Raw genomic sequence first — 7908 nt, 5'->3', positions numbered from 1 at the left:
GATCGGGGGAGGGACCCAGACTCTCGCCGCCCCCACTCCAGAGCAGCAGGTTCCCAATGATCAGGTTCTAGGCATCATGGCGACATAGCCTGTGGTCCCAGTTCAGCAGGTGGTGAGGACCTCTCGCCAAGTAGGAGATAGGTGGGTCCAAGAGAGAGAGGACAGACGTGGTCAGGAGGGAGAGTATTGAGGAGTGAGTAGGCCTCGTAGATTGGGGAGGCCCGCTGGTCCTTATTTTGGAGGCAGGGTGCGTCATGGTAGAGGTTTTGTGGGTCAGCAGCTCAGTTTGTATCTCAGAGTTCCCACAGAGTTTCAGGTGTTCAAGGGTCTTGGAGTACCCGTACCGCACAGTTCCCACTGCCATGTCTGTCACGAGGTTGCTTTGAGTGTGGCTACATACGCCATGTGGTGGGGTATTGCCCTAGACTTGGGAGGAGTGCACCTCCATAGATTTCTCGGCCACAATGCGCCCCGTAGAGTTCTGAGGCTATGGTTACAGCCTCAGTTGCTACCCCACCTGCCCGTACCGAGGCTGTTGCCTCCGATTCTGTCATCACAGGTATTGTCATGGTTTGTTATAGAGGTGTATCGGTTTTATTTGATCTAGGCTCTACTTATTCTTATGTTTCTTCTTATTTTGCTCCGCATTTGGGTGTACCTCGGAATTTCCTTGAGTTTCCATGTTTATGTTTCTACTCCTGTGGGGGATTCTCTTGTTGTGGACCGCGTTTATCGGTCATGTTTGATTACTATTCATGGTTTTGAGACCAGAGCGGATTTATTGTTACTCAGTATGGTTGATTTTGAGATTATTTTGGTCATGGACTGGTTGTCGCCCCATTTTTCCATTCTTGATTGTCACGCCAAGACCGTGACGCTAGCTATGCCAGGTATTCCGCGTATTGAGTGGAGTGGTACTTTAGATCTCACTCCTAGTAGAGTTATCTCTTTTCCTAATGCTCAACGCATGGTTGAGAAGGGGTGTGCCGCGTATTTAGCTTATGTGAGAGATGTCAGTGCTGATACCCTTTCTGTTGATTCAGTCCCAGTGGTGCGGGATTATCCCGATGTGTTCCCAGCTGAACTTCCGGGCATGCTGCCCGATAGAGACATTGATTTTGGCATTGATCTATTGCCGGGCACTCAGCCCATTTCCATTCCTCCGTATTGTATGGCTCCTCCTGAGTTGAAGGAGTTGAAGGATCAGTTGCAGGAATTGCTTGGTAAGGGTTTTATTCGACCCAGTGTTTTACCGTGGGGTGCTCCTGTCTTGTTTGTGAAAAAGAAGGATGGTTCTATGCGCATGTGTATTGATTATCGCCAGTTGAACAAGGCTACAGTGAAGAACCGTTATCCTTTACCTCGTATTGAGGATCTGTTTGACCAACTTCAGGGCGCACATGTGTTTTCTAAGATCGACTTGCGCTCAGGTTACCATTAGTTGAAGATTCGGGAGCCAGATATTCCGAAGATTGCCTTCAAGACTCGATATGGTCATTACGAGTTCCTTGTTATATCATTTGGGCTAACCAATGCCCCAGTAGCTTTTATGCATTTGATGCACAGTGTGTTCAGGCCATATCTCGACTCGTTTGTTATTGTTTTCATTGATGATATTCTAGTGTATTCCCGGAGTGGGGAAGATCATGAGCAGCACCTGAGGACCGTGCTTCAGACCTTGAGGGAGAAGAAGTTATATGCAAAGTTTTCAAAATGTGAGTTTTGGCTGAGTTCTATGGCATTTTTAGGCCACGTGATTTCGAGTGAGGGTATTCGGGTGGATCCGAGGAAGATAGAGGCCGTACAGAGTTGGCCCAGGCCGTCCTCAGCTACTGAGATTCGCAGTTCATTTCCCTTGGTTGCGAAGCTGGACTAACCGTCGCTTCGTGGAGGGATTTTCATCGGATTGCGGCCCCTATGACTAGATTGGCTCAGAAGAGTGCCCCATTTTGAGTGGACAGAGGAGTTGTGAGGCGAGCATTCAAGAAGCTCATGACAGCTTTGACTACAGCCCCAATCTTGATGTTGCCTATCGGTTCGGGGTCTTATACTGTCTATTTGACGCCTCGAGAGTTGGCCTTGGAGCGGTGTTGATGCAGGACGGTAGGGTGATTGCCTACGCTCCAGACAGTTGAAGATACATGAGAAGAATTACCCTGTCCACGACCTTGAGTTAGCTCCATTGGTTCATGCCTTTGAAGATCTGGCGTCATTATTTGTATGGTGTGCCTTGTGAGATCTACACTGATCATCGGAGCTTGCAGCACTTACTCAAGCAAAAGGATCTTAATATGCGTCAGAGGAGTGGTTAGAGTTGCTGAAGGATTATGACATCACTATCCTGTATCACCCGGGCAAGGCCAATGTGGTGGCGGATGCCTTGAGTCGCCGGCAGAGATTTGGGGAGTTCGGCATATTTACCAGCTTCAGAGAGGCCTATGGCGATGGATGTTCAGGCCTTAGCCAGCCAGTTTGTTGAGATTGGTCTTTTAGAGCCCAGTCGGGTTCTAGCTTGTGTGGTTTCCTGGTCTTCCTTATTTGATCGTATCAGGGAGCAGCAGTATGAGGACCCTTATTTACTTGTCCTTAAGGACAAGGTCAACGTGGAGATGCCAGGGATGCGACCATTGGAAGATGACGGGTATTAAGATGCAGGGCCGGATTTGTGTGCCCAATAGTTGATGGGCTTCGGGAGTTGAATCTAGCAGAGGCCATAATTCGCGGTATTCCATCCATCCGCGTGCCGCGAAGATGTATCAGGATTTGAGGAAGCACTACCGGTGGAGGCGGATGAAGAAAGATATAGTTGGTTATGTGTCTAGATGCCTCAACTGCCAGCAGGTGAAATATGAGCACCAGCGCCCGGTGGGTTGCTTTCAGCAGATAGAGATTCCGGAGTGGAAATGGGAGCGCATCACCATGGACTTTGTATCTGGACTCTCCACGGACCTTGAAGAAGTTTGATTCCATTTGGGTTATTGTGGACCGGCTGACCAAGTCCGCTCATTTTATTCCTGTGTGTACCACTTATTCATTGGAGCGGTTGGCGAGAGTTTATATCCGGAGATCTAGATCCGTCTGCATGAGTATTCCAGTTTTCTATCATTTCGGACAGAGGTACTCAGTTTACATCGCGGTTTTGGAGGAGCAGTGCAGCAGGATTTAGGTACTCGGGTGGAGTTGAGCATAGCATTTCACCCCCAGACGGACGGACAGTCGAGCGCACTATTCAGATTCTTGAGGATATGCTCCGTGCATGTGTGATTGAGTTTTGAGGGGTCTTGGGATCATTTCTTGCCATTGGCGGGAGTTTGCTAACAACAACAGTTATCAGTCCAGCATTCAGATGGCGCCATTTGAGGCTTTATATGTAAGAGGTGTAGATCTCCGGTGGGTTGGTTTGAGCCGGGTGAGGCCAGGCTATTGGGCACAGAGTTGGTTCAGGACGCATTGGAGAAGTTAAGATGATTCAGGATAGACTCCGTACATCCCAGTCTAGATAGAAAGAGTTACGTTGGACAGGAAGGTCGTGATGCTTCATATATGGTTGGTGAGCGGGTTCTGCTTCGGGTTCTCGCCTATGAAAGGCGTCATGAGGTTTGGGAATAAGGGAAAGTTGAGTCCGAGGTTTATTGGCCCTTTTGAGATCTTGAGGCGAGGTGGGGAGGTTGCTTATGAGCTTGCCTTACCTCCCAGTTTTGGCTGGAGTTCATCCGGCATTGCATGTTTCGATGCTCCGGAGGTATCACGGTGATCCGTCGCACGTTGTTGGATTTCAGTTCAGTCCAGTTGGACAAGGATCTATCCATGTTGAGGAGCCAGTGGCTATATTGGACAGGCAGATCAAAAAGTTGAGGTCAAAGGAACATAGCTTCAGTGAAGGTTCAGTGGCGGGGTTAGCCGGCCGAGGAAGTGACCTGGGAGACGAGCAGGATATGCGCAGCAGTTACCCTCATATTTTCAGTACTTCAGTATGTTCTATATGCTCGTTCGAGGATGAACAAATGTTTAAGTGTAGGAGGATGTGACGACCCGGCCGGTCGTCTTAAGAATTAACGCCCCGATCCCCTATTAACTGCTTCCCCTAAGTTCATTTCTGCTATTTTGGTTTGCCGGGACATTCGGTGTTGAGGTTTCGGAGAGTTATGGGACACTTAGTCCCTAAATGAGAGCTTTATGTGTGGAAAAGTGGTCCGTAGTTAGAACAGTGTGAAGACGACCTCGGAATGGAAATCTGATGGTTCCGTTAGCTCCGTTAGGTGATTTCGAGTTTGGAGCTGTTTCGGAATGTATTTTGGAAGTCCGTAGCTCATTTAGGCTTGAAATGCCGAAGGTTGAATTTTTGAAGTTTCCGGTCCGATAGTGAGTTTTTGATCCGGGGTCGGAATGGAATTCCAAAAAGTTGCAGTAGCTCCGTCGTGTCATTTGGGATGTGTGGGCAAATTTTAGGTCATTCGACGTGTTTTGGTTGGGTTTTTGATCGAAAATGTATTTTGACGGAATTTGAAGTTCTTAGGCTCAAATCATTGATTAATTCGAGTTTCCGACGTTTGTTTTAGGTGGTTTAAGGATTGGTACAAGTTTGAATGAGTTATTAGGTGTTATCAGTGTTTTTGGTTGAGGTCCCGGGGGCCTCGGTATGAATTCGGATGGTTGACGGAAGGTTTTTTGAAGTTGAAATTGCTAGACTGCTGGTACCTGTCATAACCGCACATGCGGTTTGGTTCCGCAGGTGCGGAGCCGCAGAAGCGGCCTGTCCATCGCAGGAGCGAAATTCGAGTGTTTCTTCAGTTTCCGCAGGTGCGGAAGTTTAACCGTAGAAGTGATTACGCACCTGCGAGATAAAAGTCGCAATGCGGCCCTTGGGTTTTGGTTGAAACCGCAGAAGCGGTAAGAAATCCGCATAAGCGGAACCGCATAAGCGGTTGTTGAACCGCAGAGAAGCGGACGTCGCATTTTTAGTGAAAGTCGCAGAAGCAGCTCGTTTCCGCAAAAGCGGGACCGCAGAAGCGGTCCCTTGTCCGCAGAAGCGAAAATGCCTGTGCAGATATAGAAATTCCGAGGGTTAGATTTTCATAGTTAGAAAAATCAAATTGAGCTCGGGGATGGGCGATTTTCAGAGTTTTTGAAGAGAAGACTATTGGTAATGTTTCTTTAATCACTTCTAGTTATATTTCTTCATTTTGTAGTTAAATCCATAATTAAAATTCGAATTTGGGACAAAAAATTGGAAAATTGGGTGAAACTTCATAGGCTAAACTATTGGGTTTTTGAGTGGATGTTTGACCTCCGATTTGGGAGATTTTATATGGTTAGACTCGTGAGAGTACGAGGGTTCTGAAAATGTGAAAATTATTCGATTCCGAGGCGTTTGCCTGAAGGGCATTTTGGTCATTTTACCTAATTTCACGTCGTAACTTTTAATTTAATAGTAAAACCAGTTGGTTGAGATGTTATTTACGATATGTAATTGAATTGAATAGATTTGGACATTTGGAGTCGGAACTCGTGGCAAAAGTGTGATTTCGAGTTGAATTTTTGGAGCCGGTTCGAGGTAAGTGGCTTGTCTAACCCTTGTGTGGGGGACCTTTCCCCTTAGATATGATATTTGGTAATTGAGTGCCTTGTACGTGAGGTGACGAGCGCGTACTTGAGCTAATTGTTGAAAAATCCGGTTTTTACTTAAGATATTGAGACTGAGTTTCCTTCATATTTGCCTTGTTATACTTGCAATTATAACCTGTGTTAGATTAGAAAAGCATGTTTAGTTGATTTAACTAGCCTAATTGTTTAAGTTGCCTTGACTGTACTACGTGAAGCATGCTAGGCTAGTTTACGTGATGCTTGTTTTTTGTACTTCATTTCTGAATATCTTCTGGTTGTGGTTGCGCATTTACATTGGGTCTACGGATGTGGGATTCCGGTAGCTCCCCCTTGTTTGTTTACTTTGGGACTGCGGGTTTAGATTCCCGATAGATCCCCTGCCTATTTACTTTGGGCCCGATAGATCCCCTTGCCTATTTACTTTTGGGACTGCGGGTTAGATTCCCGATAGATCCCCCTGCCTATTTACTTTGGGATTGCGGGTTAGATTCCGATAGATCCCCCTGCCTATTTTCTTTGGGACTGCGGGTTTGATTCCCGATAGATCCCCCTGCCTATTTAATTTGGGACTGTGGGTTTAGATTCCCGATAGATCCCCCCTGCACATTGATAGTTGGACTACGAGATGGTATCCCTGGAGATCCTTCGGATATACACATTATGATGGACTACGGGACGGTGTCCGGGGAGATCAACTGGACAGTTGAGAAAAGGACTACAGGACGGTATCCTGGGAGATCCTCATTGCTACCATTGGTATTGAGCTGTACTTATTCTGTGTTTGCTCCGTTCTTTGTGTATTTGTTATTGCTTTGTTTAGTCTGTCTTATTTCACTATGTACTCACTGTTACTGCCTATTTTCTTAATGTTAATTTATATTATATTGTTTAACCTCAGTAGGGCCCTGACCTTCCTCGTTACTACCCAACCGAGGTTAGGCTTGGAACTTACACAGTACCGTTGTGTGTGTACTCGTGCCCTTCCTGCGCATGTTTTTCATGTGCAGATCCAGGTACCTCCACTCAGGCGCACTATCCTTGAGGCGGGGAGAGCTACAGAGACTTCGAGGTATATCTGCAGCGTCCGCAGACCGAAGAGTCTCGTCCTTATTCTATCTGTAGTGTTTAGATTCTATCATACTTTTGATATAGACATTCTGGAATTAGATCATTTACAGTATTTCTATTAGCCTGTGGTTCCGTGAGTTTCCGGGTTTTGGGATGGTGTTGTAGACTTCCGCATTTCCTTTGAGTTGTATAGGCGAGCGGCCTTATATGCAGTTATTATTTTGATATGTTCAGTGTCTAATCAATTATTCCGCAGGTAGGTTGTTATTTCCGCATTGTTAGGCTTACCTAGTTATTGGGACAAGGTGCCATCACGACATGTCCACGGAGGGCGAACTGGGTCGTGACAAGTGCAGAAGTGTAATATGAGTACAATTGACCCCATGTAATCAATAAGTAAGAAACTTAACCATAAGTTGAAATCAGTGACGAGCTCGGAAGATTGTGAGTTCAACACCAATAGCCAATAACAATTCTAATAATATAACGAAGACATGAAAAGTAAATAACTTAATAGATATTATACTCAGCTCGTTCACAGTTGCGAGAAAGTAGACATGCTTTCCAATTATAACATTCAAAAGTCCAAATCTTACCATTGAATATCAATTTTACATGAGCTTATTCAAAAGAACAGTGTTTATCCAATTCCCATCATGAGATAACACTTTCATTTAACAATTAGCATGAGGAAAGTACATCTCTATACCTACATGTCAAGTCATCAATGTCATATACAGTCTAGCATGAGAAAATACATCTTTATGCCTACATGTCAAGTCCTCAAATGTCATATTATTCTAGCATGAGGAAAAAATACATCTCATGCTACATAACAAATATGCATGTCAACTCAATATCATCCCAATGAAACCATCAAGTAAAAGCACACTTAGCACGCTCACGGTGCCTAGCACAAGGCCCTTATCATTACACAGCTACACTCAACACTTACTTGTAACACTCCATAAATTAGGACTAGGTATGAGACCTTTTAGGCATGTGAAGTTCTATCGGGTGATAGTATGGGTGGAAATAGTTAATTTGGAATCAAAATAGAGAGTGAGGACTTAAAATTCAATAGAATCGACTAAGTTTATGGAGGTTCGTCTTACAGCCTTAGACATTGCAAGACCATGAAAACTCATAGCCTTTAGACAGTGCAAGACCATGAAAAACTCACAGCCTTAGACAGTGCAAGGCACATGGCTTGGGCATTAACCTTAGTATCTCTCT

The sequence above is a fragment of the Nicotiana attenuata genome, chromosome 1 (assembly GCF_001879085.1).
Source record: "Nicotiana attenuata strain UT chromosome 1, NIATTr2, whole genome shotgun sequence".
Taxonomy (NCBI): domain Eukaryota; kingdom Viridiplantae; phylum Streptophyta; class Magnoliopsida; order Solanales; family Solanaceae; genus Nicotiana; species Nicotiana attenuata.
Note: the sequence above shows the minus strand (reverse complement) of the source record.